The following is a 10,800-nucleotide window of genomic DNA, read 5'->3' as shown; positions in this document are numbered from 1 at the left end:
CGCCCCCAGGGGCAGGTGCGTGCGGCAGGGACCCGCCCCGAGGCACGGGCGCCGGAACCGGCGCTCCGAGGCCGGTGGGAAGGGAGGGATGCGGCCAGGCCTGATACCCGGAGGCTCGGCGGTGTGGGAGGACGACTGGGAGAGCCGTGACTAGCAGGCGGCCGGGGCAGGGCCTGGTGAGGGTGTGACAGGAGACCTGCCCCACTCGTGCCGCGGGATGGTGACCAGAGGAGACCGCCCCCGACCCCGGACCCCACTCCTTTACCGTCCTAGAAGCCTGCGGCCGCGCTTGGGTAGAAAAGCCATCAGCGCCCTAATTTGGCATCTTTCTCCTCTGGAGTCGCACAGGCTTCAGAGACTATGGAGGGTCTCCTGCCTGGGCTGCCATCCTCACCGCCCATCCCGGGAAAACGAGGTTCACCTGCCCCCAAGCCCATCCGTGTCGGGCCTTCTTCTAGGAGCTTTGATTGCCCTCCAGCACCAACTTAAGGGGGCCGGGTATCTTAGGAGCACAGGGCGTTCTAGAAGGTGTTTGGACCCCACCCCGCCCTCCTTGCGACTGCCCCTGGGCCTTGGTCCCAGCCGGCTCTCTACTTGCCCTCTTGAGTAGCCGAGTCTTGCCCGTACTTCAGGCCTCCGATGGAAGCCTCCCTCCTACAAGAAGCCCTCCCCTGGCTTTCTTGGCGCGGCCAACTGTCCCCACCTCTGAGCGCGCAGAGGTCGTCCCTTTGCGCCGTCGGGCTCATCTCCGCAGCGAGGCGGCGAATTCGTCTACTCCGGGACCCACGCCCGGCGGTGTAGCTCGGAGAGGTGCCGAGGGGGGATCAGCCATTTGTCAGATTCAGCTTGAATGTAATAGCAACATTCAAATTCACGAACCTAGATTTCACCTTCCTATGTATAATCAGTCTTCAGATTTAATGAGTTCTCTAAAATGCCAATTCCTCGTTTAAAGCCTGCCTACTGTGGGCAACGGCACCCTGTTTTCTGAAGAGTAACCAGTTTCCTTTCTCATTCTCGCTTTGCCTGCGATGGAAATCGGAGCGGGATTTAAATGCCTTGGTCGTGCAGTGGAAACAGCACTAGCACTGGGAAGAGGGTCTCATTTTATTTTGTTGCTGTTGTAGGGTTGGAATGAGAATATCTGAGTTGACCTTGGCCAGCTCACGTTACCTTTCGGACCACTCATCTAACTACAAACGGAAAGAGTTGGGACTAGGGCGTTTCAAAGGCCGCTTCTTGCTAGGAAGGGAGGGAGGAAAGGAAGGGGGAAAAAAGCAAAGAAAAACGCTATGATTCTTTGGACAAAAAAACAACGAAAATTTTTACCCACTGGTCTTGCTTCTCTCTTCTGAGGTAGACAGACTTCGGGTACTTGCAGACACCCCAACACACACACCTCTGTTACTCCCACCCAGACTGTTTTCCTCCAGGTTTTCACATTTAATCCGTCAATGGCTCTCAAACATAAGAATCACCTGGGGAGTTTACAAACAAAAATACCCAGGACTCACCTGCTGCTAGAGATTCTAATATCACAGGTGATAATGTGGGTATTTTTTAAAGCTCCCTTCCCTTTTTTTTTTTTAACGTTTTTATTGGAGTATAATTGCTTTACAGTGGTGTGTTAGTCCCTCCCCATTCTTAAATCATCTGGGGAAGCTTTTTTTTAAATTTATTTAAATGCTGATTCCTTGTTCTTTGAGATTCTGATTCAGTAAATCTGGGATCTGGCAGAGAATCTTCATTTGAATAACACACACATTCTGATATAGATTGATTGCTCTAGGACCACCTTTGAGATTCTCACTACCTTACTACCCTCCACAATCTGAACTTTTCTCTCACTCTCTCTATTCCTCTCACACAAGCACCCAAGGTCTGTGTTCTCTCAAAGGATAAAGTATTATTGTTCTTTCCTCTGGTTCCTCAGTTGGTTCTCTAGGCCATCACATCGCAACAGTGAATGTGCAGTTGAACACCTGGGATTCTTGTTAAAATGCAGATTCTGACTCTGTGGGTCTAGGGTAAAAGCTAAGATTTCTAACAAACCTCCAGGCGCTGCTGATGCCGCTAGCCTGAAGACCACGCTCTGAGACGTAAGGGTCTAGGAGTTATTTATTATTCATGGGATAAATATATTTTCCTTCAAGTACCCAGCTGCCCTAGCTCAATAAGCCAATCTCTCCTCCAGAAAGATTTCTCTGACTCCAGCTCTCCCCGGGCTCTCCTTTTTGTGAGCTGTAAGTGTTCAATAATTCACTCCTTATTTCATGTTGGAGGCAGGGAATGTGGTGCTTGCCTGATTCCCATCTTCACTCATCCGCATCTATCTGGGGGGAACACAGTGTTCCCCCAATCTCTGCTGATTGGGAGATAATATTATATTACATTCTGGAGGACGTAGTGTGTGCTAGGCACCTTGCTAAGTGTTTTTTACGTGCACTGTCTTGTCTCTATCCCTTAACTACTGCTATCCTCATTTTACAAAGGAAGAAATCAAGGCAAGTCCCCTGTTAAGCCGTCTAGCACCTCAGCCCACAGCAGTACCGCCCCCTAGGGGGCGTTTTGGAAATTTGCATGTGCTTTGATTGGTTCTCGCAATGATGAGGAGGGGGCAGTGGCGTTTCACGCGAGATGGAGGAGGACGCAGGAAGTGCCTCCAGAGCAGGATTTTGCAGCACAGGGGTGGTTTGTGTGTCAGACTGGACATCTGGGGCAGTTAAAATGTGCTTCTAATTACATTAGAACTTTAACTCTGTTTTCCATATAGACAAAATATTTTTTTGCACCATTTGAGTACACACTGGATTTTCTGTAAATGCAACCACTGCATAAATCTAGGCAAGGTTGTACTTTGTTCACCGTTTTGGAAAATCAAGACAGTGACACCAGTTCCACTCATGGCAATCAATACATCAACACCTGTCAAATGTATAACTGTCACAGGCCCAGTAATTCCAAATGTGTATATAAGTATTTTTTATTTAGCTCTTACTTCAAAATGTCAAAAATAAAGTGTCAGTAATATTCCAGAGTCCTGTCTTATTGCTCTTGAATTATAAATGGGTACAAGTATCTGACTTTTATGACTTCTGATGCAGATCTGAGCATTTATAAAAGCAACTACATATTAAATATTTATTGTTTTACTCCTTCACTATATCAATAGTTAGGTCATTATATTGATGTTTAAACTATGCGTGTAGGGACTAACTATGCATTCTATTTCATGATCACAATAGTGAATAGTACCAAATAACTTACAGTAATATAATAATTATTATGAAAAGGGAGCCTTAACTGTCACAGCCAAGAGGAGCCTAGGGAGACATGACAATTAAACGTAAAATATTCTGGATGGGATGCTGGAATAGAAAAAGAACATTAGGTTAAAATTTTAAATATCTGAACAGTTGGGGCCTTAGTAATAATAATGTATCAATTACAATTCATTAATTGAAGCAATGTACCATACTAACATAAGATGTCAATAATAGGGGAAACTGGGTGCAGGGTATATTGCAACTTTCTATACTATCTTCGCAATTTTTCTGCAATCTAAAACTGTCCGAAAAAATAAAGTCTACTTTTAAAAAAGTAAAATTAAGTGGGGGAGATGGGAAGACTTGAGTAGAGGTAGACATCCTAACCTTAAATTTTGCCCATTGCAGAAGAGAAACCATGGAAAGACAAAGTACATAGGGTCTTTAATAATACTTTAAAGTTACTTGGAAACTTTAATATGGTCATCAAGAGTACAATGTTCATGAATAATGGTTAGAAAGAATATGACATAGAATTAAACTGAGTCACAATTTTAAGCCTATTCCACTGGCTTTTACTGGAACTTGTTAGTATATTTAAGGATTTAGGAACTTTTGTGAATTTTGTGAAATCAAATTCTTAAATCAGGGGGCTTCCACCAGGACACTTTAGAAAGTCACGTTTGGGTAAGAGCACATGAACATGTAACCTGACTATTGAAAGACCACAAATTGAGTGGTGTCTTTTTTTTGCTATTTATTCCCTTTTACATCTTCGGTATAGGCATGCCTTCTTTTATTGTGCTTTGCTTTACTATACTTTGCAGATTGCATTTTTTTAACAAATTGAAGGTTTGAGGCAACCCCACATCCGGCAAGTCTATTGACATCATTTTTTCCAAAAGCATTTGCTCACTATGCATCTCACATTTTGGTAATTCTCACGATATTTCAAACTTTTAAAATTATTATTATATTTGTTACGATCTGTGGTCAGTGATCTTTAATGTTACTATTGTAATTGTTTTGGGGCTCCACAAACCATGCCCATATAAGATGGTGAACTTAATCGATAAATATTGTGTGTGTACTGACTGCTCCACCACCAGCCGTTAGGCCACTTAATAACCCTACATTGGAAATAAAATAATAACCCTACATTGGCATCTAAGTGTTCAAGTAAAAGGAAGATTCACACCTCTCTCACTTTAAGGCAAAAACTAGAAGTGACTAAGCTTAGTGAGGAAGGCGTGTCAAAAGCTGAGATAGGCCTCTTGCCCTAAATAGTTAGCCTTGTCTCGAATGAAAAGGAAAAGTTCTTGAAGGAACTTAACAGTGTTGCTCCAGTGAACACATGAATGATAAGAAAGCAAAACAGCCTTACTGCTGATATGAAAAAGTTTTAGTGGTCTGGATAGAAAATCAAACCAAACACAACATTCCCTTAAGCCAAAGCCCCATCCAGAACAAGGCCCTAACTCTCTTCAATGCAGTGAAGGTTGAGAGAGATGAGGAAGCTGAATAAGAAAAGTTTGAAGCCAGCAAAGGATGGTTCATGATGTTCAAGAAAAGAAACCATCCCCATAATATAAAAGTACAAGGTGAAGCAGCAACTGCTGAAGCTGCAACCAGTTATCCAGAAGACTAGCTAAAATAAGAAATGAAGGTGGCTACACTAAATAACAGATGTTCAGTGTAGATGAAACAGCCTCCTATTGGAAGAAGATACCATCTAGGACTTCCATAGCTAGAGAGGAGAAGTCAATGCCTGGCCTCGAAGCTTCAAAAACAGGCTGACTCTTGTTAGGGGCCAATGCAGCTGGTGACTTTAAACTGAAGCCAATGCTCATTCACCATTCTGAGAATCCTAGGGCCCTTAACAATTATGCTAAATCTACTCTGTCTGTGCTCTATAAATGGAATAACAAAGCCTGGATGACAGCACATCTGTTTACAACAGGGTTTACTGAATATTTTAAGCCCACTGTTCAGATCTACCACTCAGAATAAAAGATTCCTCTCAAGATATTACTGCTCATTGACAATACACCTGGTCACCCAAGAGCCCTGATGGAGATGTACAATGTAATTCATGTTGTTTTCATGCCTGCTAACACAACGTCCATTCTGTAACCCATGGATCAGTGGGTAATTTCAAATTTCAAGCCTTATTATTTCAGAAATATATTTCGTAAGGCTATAGCTGCCACAGACAGTGATTCCTCTGATGGATATGGGCAAAGTCCATTGAAAACCTTCTGGAAAGGATTCACCATTCTAGATGTCATTAATAACATTTGTGATTTATGAGAAGAGGTCAAAATATCAACATTAATAGGAGCTTGGAAGAAGTCAATTCCAACCCTCAAGGATGGCTTGGAGGGGTTCAAGACTTCAGTGGCGGGAGCAACTGCAGATGTAGTAGAAACAGCAAGAGAACTAGAAGTGGAGACCAAAGATGTGACAGAATTGCTGCAACCTCATGATAAAACTTTAACGGATGAAGATTTGCTTCTTTTGGATGAGCGAAGAAATGGAATGGAATCTACTCCTGGTGAAGATATTATGAAGATTGTTGACAACAAAAGTTTTGAATATGACATCAACTTAGTTGATAAAGCAGCAGCAGGGTTTGAGAGGACTGACTCCAATTTTGAAAGAAGTTCTACTGTGGGTAAAATGCTATCCAATGGCATTTCATGCTACAGAGAAATCATTCATGAAAGGAAGAGTCAATCCGTGCAGTAAACCTCATTGTTGTCTTATTTTAAGAAACTGCTACAACCACCCCAGCCTTCAGCAACCATCACCCTGATCAGTCAGCAGCCATCAACATCAAGGCAAGATGCTCCACCAGCAAAAAGATTATGACACGCTGAAGGCTCAGATGAGAGCTAGAACTTTTTAGCAATAAAGTATCTTTTGAGATATGTACATTGCTTTTTAGACATAATGCTATTGCACCTTAGACTACAGTACGGCGTAAGCATAACTTTTATATGCACTGGGAAACAAAAAAAAGTGTGGGATTCACTTTATTATGACATTCGCTTTTTTTTTTTGCGGTACGCGGGCCTCTCACTGTTGCGGAGCAACAGGCTCTGGACGCGCAGGCTCAGCGGCCATGGCTCACGGGCCCAGCCGCTCCGCAGCATGTGGGATCTTCCCGGACCAGCGCACGAACCCGTGTCCCCTGCCTCTGCAGGCGGACTCTCAACCACTGCGCCACCAGAGAATCCCTCCCCGAGTGTTTTTGGAAGACCCCCAACGTGATTCCAACGTGCAGCCAAGCTTGAGAAACCACTGCTCCGGGACAGTTCTCCTCAACTTGGAATGTGCACAAGAACCACCTGGGGATCTTATAAGATGCAGATTTCAATTCAGTAGGTCTGGTGTGGGGCGCAATTTTCCGCATTTCTAACCAGCTCCCAGGTGATGCCAGTGCCGGTATTCGGCCCACCCTCTGAGTGGCAAAGGTCTGGAATGCACGAGCAGCAGGTTTGGTTTCTACTTCGAAAGAATCTACAACATAGTCAGGACGGGGAGAAATATGGGGACAAAATTGACAAAGGGGAAAAATCAAATAAGCAAAATGTAAGTAATTAGTCATGCAATACAGAGAGGGAGCAGGATAGGGTACACTACTCTCTGGGACCCCTCAGTGCTCAACACACACAGTGGGCATTCAACACAGAGGAAAGGGCAATCTGGAACAGCTTCCTGGGGGTGAGTGCTAACACTGATTTGCAGTTACAGGGGGCGAGCATCCCAGGACAGGGCAATGATAGATACGAAGATTCTGTGATCAAATTAGCCAAAACTTGGCAGAAATGACAAGATCCACAATTCTCTCCATATAATGCTTACCTAGGGGAAGAAGGGAGTTGGGGTGGGAAGGGGAAGGGGATGGGGCATGTTATAAGAGGCTTCTGGGGTGACTGGGGAAGTTCTAGTTTTTGACCTGGGGAGCACTTGTTTTATAATAATTCGTTAAGCCATACATTTGATTTGTGTGGTCTGCAATGTCTGTGTTTTATTTTGCAATAAAATATTTACAAAAAGTCTATCCAGAAGAACCATCTATATTGTGAGGGATAGATGACATTGTGGCTAAAGCAGTTTTTACTGAACCCAGGCAGAGGTTGCCAGGGGACACTGAGCAGGACTACCGAGTCATCTCGGCTCAATGGGCTGTCAAACACAGGGAGGAGTAGGGCTTAAAAAAGAATGCACTACAAACAAACAAACAAAAGACTCAAGCGCTTCCCTGATGGCGCAGTGGTTGAGAGTCCACCTGCCGAAGCAGGGGACACGGGTTCATGCCCTGGTCCGGGAAGATCCCACATGCCGCGGAGCAGCTGGGCCGGTGAGCCATGGCCGCTGAGCCTGCGCGTCCGGAGCCTGTGCTCCGCAACGGGAGAAGCCACAACAGTGAGAAGCCCGCGTACCGCAAAAAAAAAAAAAAGAAGAAGAAAAAGACATAGATACTTATTCTGTCTAGCCCCAAAGAAAGCCAGGATAATGACTGTGGAATGAGAAAGAGAGTTAGATGGGGCCACGGAGGTCATCTAAGTTTGCAGGAGGCTCCACATTACACGTGAGGAACTTGAGACAAGCATTACATTAGTTTCCTATTGTTACCGTAACAAATTATCACAAACTTGGTGGCCTAAAACAATACAAATGTATTCTTGTATATTTCTGGGAGTCAGAAGCCTGAAATGAGTCTGAGGGGCTAAAACCAACATGTCAGCAGGTCTGGTTCCTTCTGGAGGCTCCAGGGAATAATGCATTCCTTGCCTCTTCCAGCTTCTACAAGATGCCAGCACTCCTTGGCTGCCCCCTGCTTCATCCCAGTCTCTGCTTCCATCACCTTCTTCTCTCTGATTCTGATCCTCCTGCCTCCCTCTTATAAGGACCTGTGTGATCACTTCGAGCCTGCTGAATACTCCAGGATAATCTCCCCTAGCTCAAGATCCTTCATTTAATCACATCAGCAAAATGCCTTTCACCACATGAGGTAACATTCGCAGGTTCCAGAGATTAGGAGATGGATATCTCTGGGGCCATTATCCAGGCTACAGCATGGGGTAAATAGATCTGCTGAAGTTGACACCATGAGGAAGAAGCCAGGATGGATGGTAGATACACAGCTGCTCCTGCGTAGCTCCCATCTGGGTATCTGCTGAGGATTGTCATTCAAGATTATGTAAAATTGAATCAGCCCCCATCCCAGGTTCTGTGAGAGGTTAAACGTGCTCTGTTTAACTTCTGATGGGCTAGCTCCTCCATCGTATCTTCTCAAGGTCATCTCTTCCCACACTCTCTGAGTTCCTGCCGCCACTGAATTCCTAATCCTACGTGCATTTGAACTCCTACAGCCATTCTCTTCTCTTGGTTCCTTGTCTTCTCCCATTCTGTGCTGATCCAGTTCTGGGACTCAGCCCTTTCCTTGATTTACCTGAAACCACTCAAAGAGGCAATTACTGTCACTCATGCATATGTTCATTCATTCATTCAGGGTTGTCCAGAGGGACTGAGTCCCAGTTACCCTTAGAAGTAACTGACTTGCTAACACACCACGTATTTATTTCTATCCCTTCTCTTTCTCACTTTCATACCCCACTATCAGCATTTCTCAAGATTACTTCCCAAATGAATTACTTGCATGCAAATTCTCACCGTAGGGTCTGCAACTGGAGCAACTCAAACCAAGGCAGTAGGCAAAAGCAGTCCATTAGAATAAGCAACATCAACAAGGAGACAGTCTCCAAAAAGAACCTGTGCTCATGCACTTGTACTTCCAGGAAGTGGGTAGGACACTACGCGCCTTTAGTCAGGGATATCCTTACATGTGAAAACAGAAGGTTCTGGAGGGATGCTTTTTTTTTCCATTCTCACCAAAAAATGCCTCCTCCACCCATCACTCCCTGAACCACTTTAATGGGAAACAGTGTTTTGTTTTGTTCTGTTTTTATAGATTACTGTGGTTTAAATTTATTTATTTTACTTATTTATTTTTGGCTGCGTTGGGTCTTCGTTGCTGTGCGCGGGCTTTTCTCTAATTGCGGCGAGCGGGGGCTACTCTTCGTTGCGTTTCACGGGCTCCTCATTGCGGTGGCTCCTCTTGTTGCGGAGCACGGGCTCTAGGTGCGCAGGCTTCAGTAGTTGTGGTGTGCAGGCTCAGTAGTTGTGGCTTATGGGCTCAGTAGTTGTGGCGCACAGGCTTAGGTGCTCCACGGCATGTGGGATCTTCCCGGATCAGGGCTCAAACCCATGTCCCCTGAATTAGCAGGCAGATTCTTAACCACTATGCCACCAGGGAAGCCTGAAACAGTAATTTTTTTATTACCCAAATATATATCTAGCTTCCAAAATCTCCCAGAGAAGAGCATGCAGTGTCTCATTTCACACGAAGCCATAGTTAAGGGATATTCGATCCCCTCCTGAGAAGAGACTTTAATGCAGGGAGGGGTGTGGACACATGGGATGCAGTCAGGTGAAGTAGAGGAAGAAGACAGAGAGGGAAGCCAGTGTGCACTTCCCCTCATTCCCCAGAACCAGCACTGGAGTGGCTCACTTCTGCATGAACTGTGATCAGAACTCCCAGCGCCACCCTGAGTAGATTCCTAAATTTTCCCTGGAGGAGTAAACACAGTAAGGAAAACCACAGTAGGACAGAGAGTCCCATGAGGACACCCTGCTTTGCAGGGGTTAAGCAAAGGCCAAAAATATCTCTGGGACTTGCCTTTTAACAACTTCTTTTCCCGACTTCAGCTCCAGATCTTCACCTGCTGAAAAGACCTGGGGGAGGGCTTCCCTGGTGGCACAGCAGTTAAGAATCTGCCTGCCAATGCAGGGGACACGGGTTCGAGCCCTGGTCTGGGAAGATCCCACATAGGGCGGAATAGCTAAGCCCATGCGCCACCACTACTGAGCCTGTGCTCTAGAGCCCGCAAGCCACAACTACTGAGCCCGAGTGCCACAACTACTGAAGCCCGCACGCCCAGAGCCCATGCTCTGCAACAAGAGAAACCACTGCAATGAGAAGCCCGCGCACCTCAACCAAGAGTCGCCATAAATAAAAAGACCTGGGGGAGATGTCTCTGCAGAGGGATTTCTAGCTGAATGGGATCCTCTAGACCTAGTTACATCTTCTGAGCTCCTTCCCAGCTGATTTGCATCCTGGTCATTCACTACACAGGTGCAAGGGCTGGTAATTCCAGCTTTTCCAGGGAATAAAGGGAACAGGACCCAGAGTCAGGAGAAGTGATTTCTGGTGCTAATTCTCACCTTCTGATGACAGAGCTGCTGATATGCCCTTGGAGAATCCAGCCTGTCCCCTGGGATCCTTCCTCCTGTAAGTGACATCTAGCTGTGCTCAGTGCTGACCAGAACATTTTCAGGCGCAACAGACAGAACTCGATGAAAGGCCTACCCTGGGCTGTGTAAGCGGGAAGGACAGGATGCCTCGGCGTGACAGATCCAGGACTGCATGCATGTTGTCAGGACCACTGTTTTCTCTCTCGCCACC

The sequence above is a fragment of the Neophocaena asiaeorientalis genome, unplaced genomic scaffold (genome assembly GCF_003031525.2).
Source record: "Neophocaena asiaeorientalis asiaeorientalis breed wild unplaced genomic scaffold, Neophocaena_asiaeorientalis_V1.1 scaffold102, whole genome shotgun sequence".
Lineage (NCBI taxonomy): Eukaryota > Metazoa > Chordata > Mammalia > Artiodactyla > Phocoenidae > Neophocaena > Neophocaena asiaeorientalis.
Note: the sequence above shows the minus strand (reverse complement) of the source record.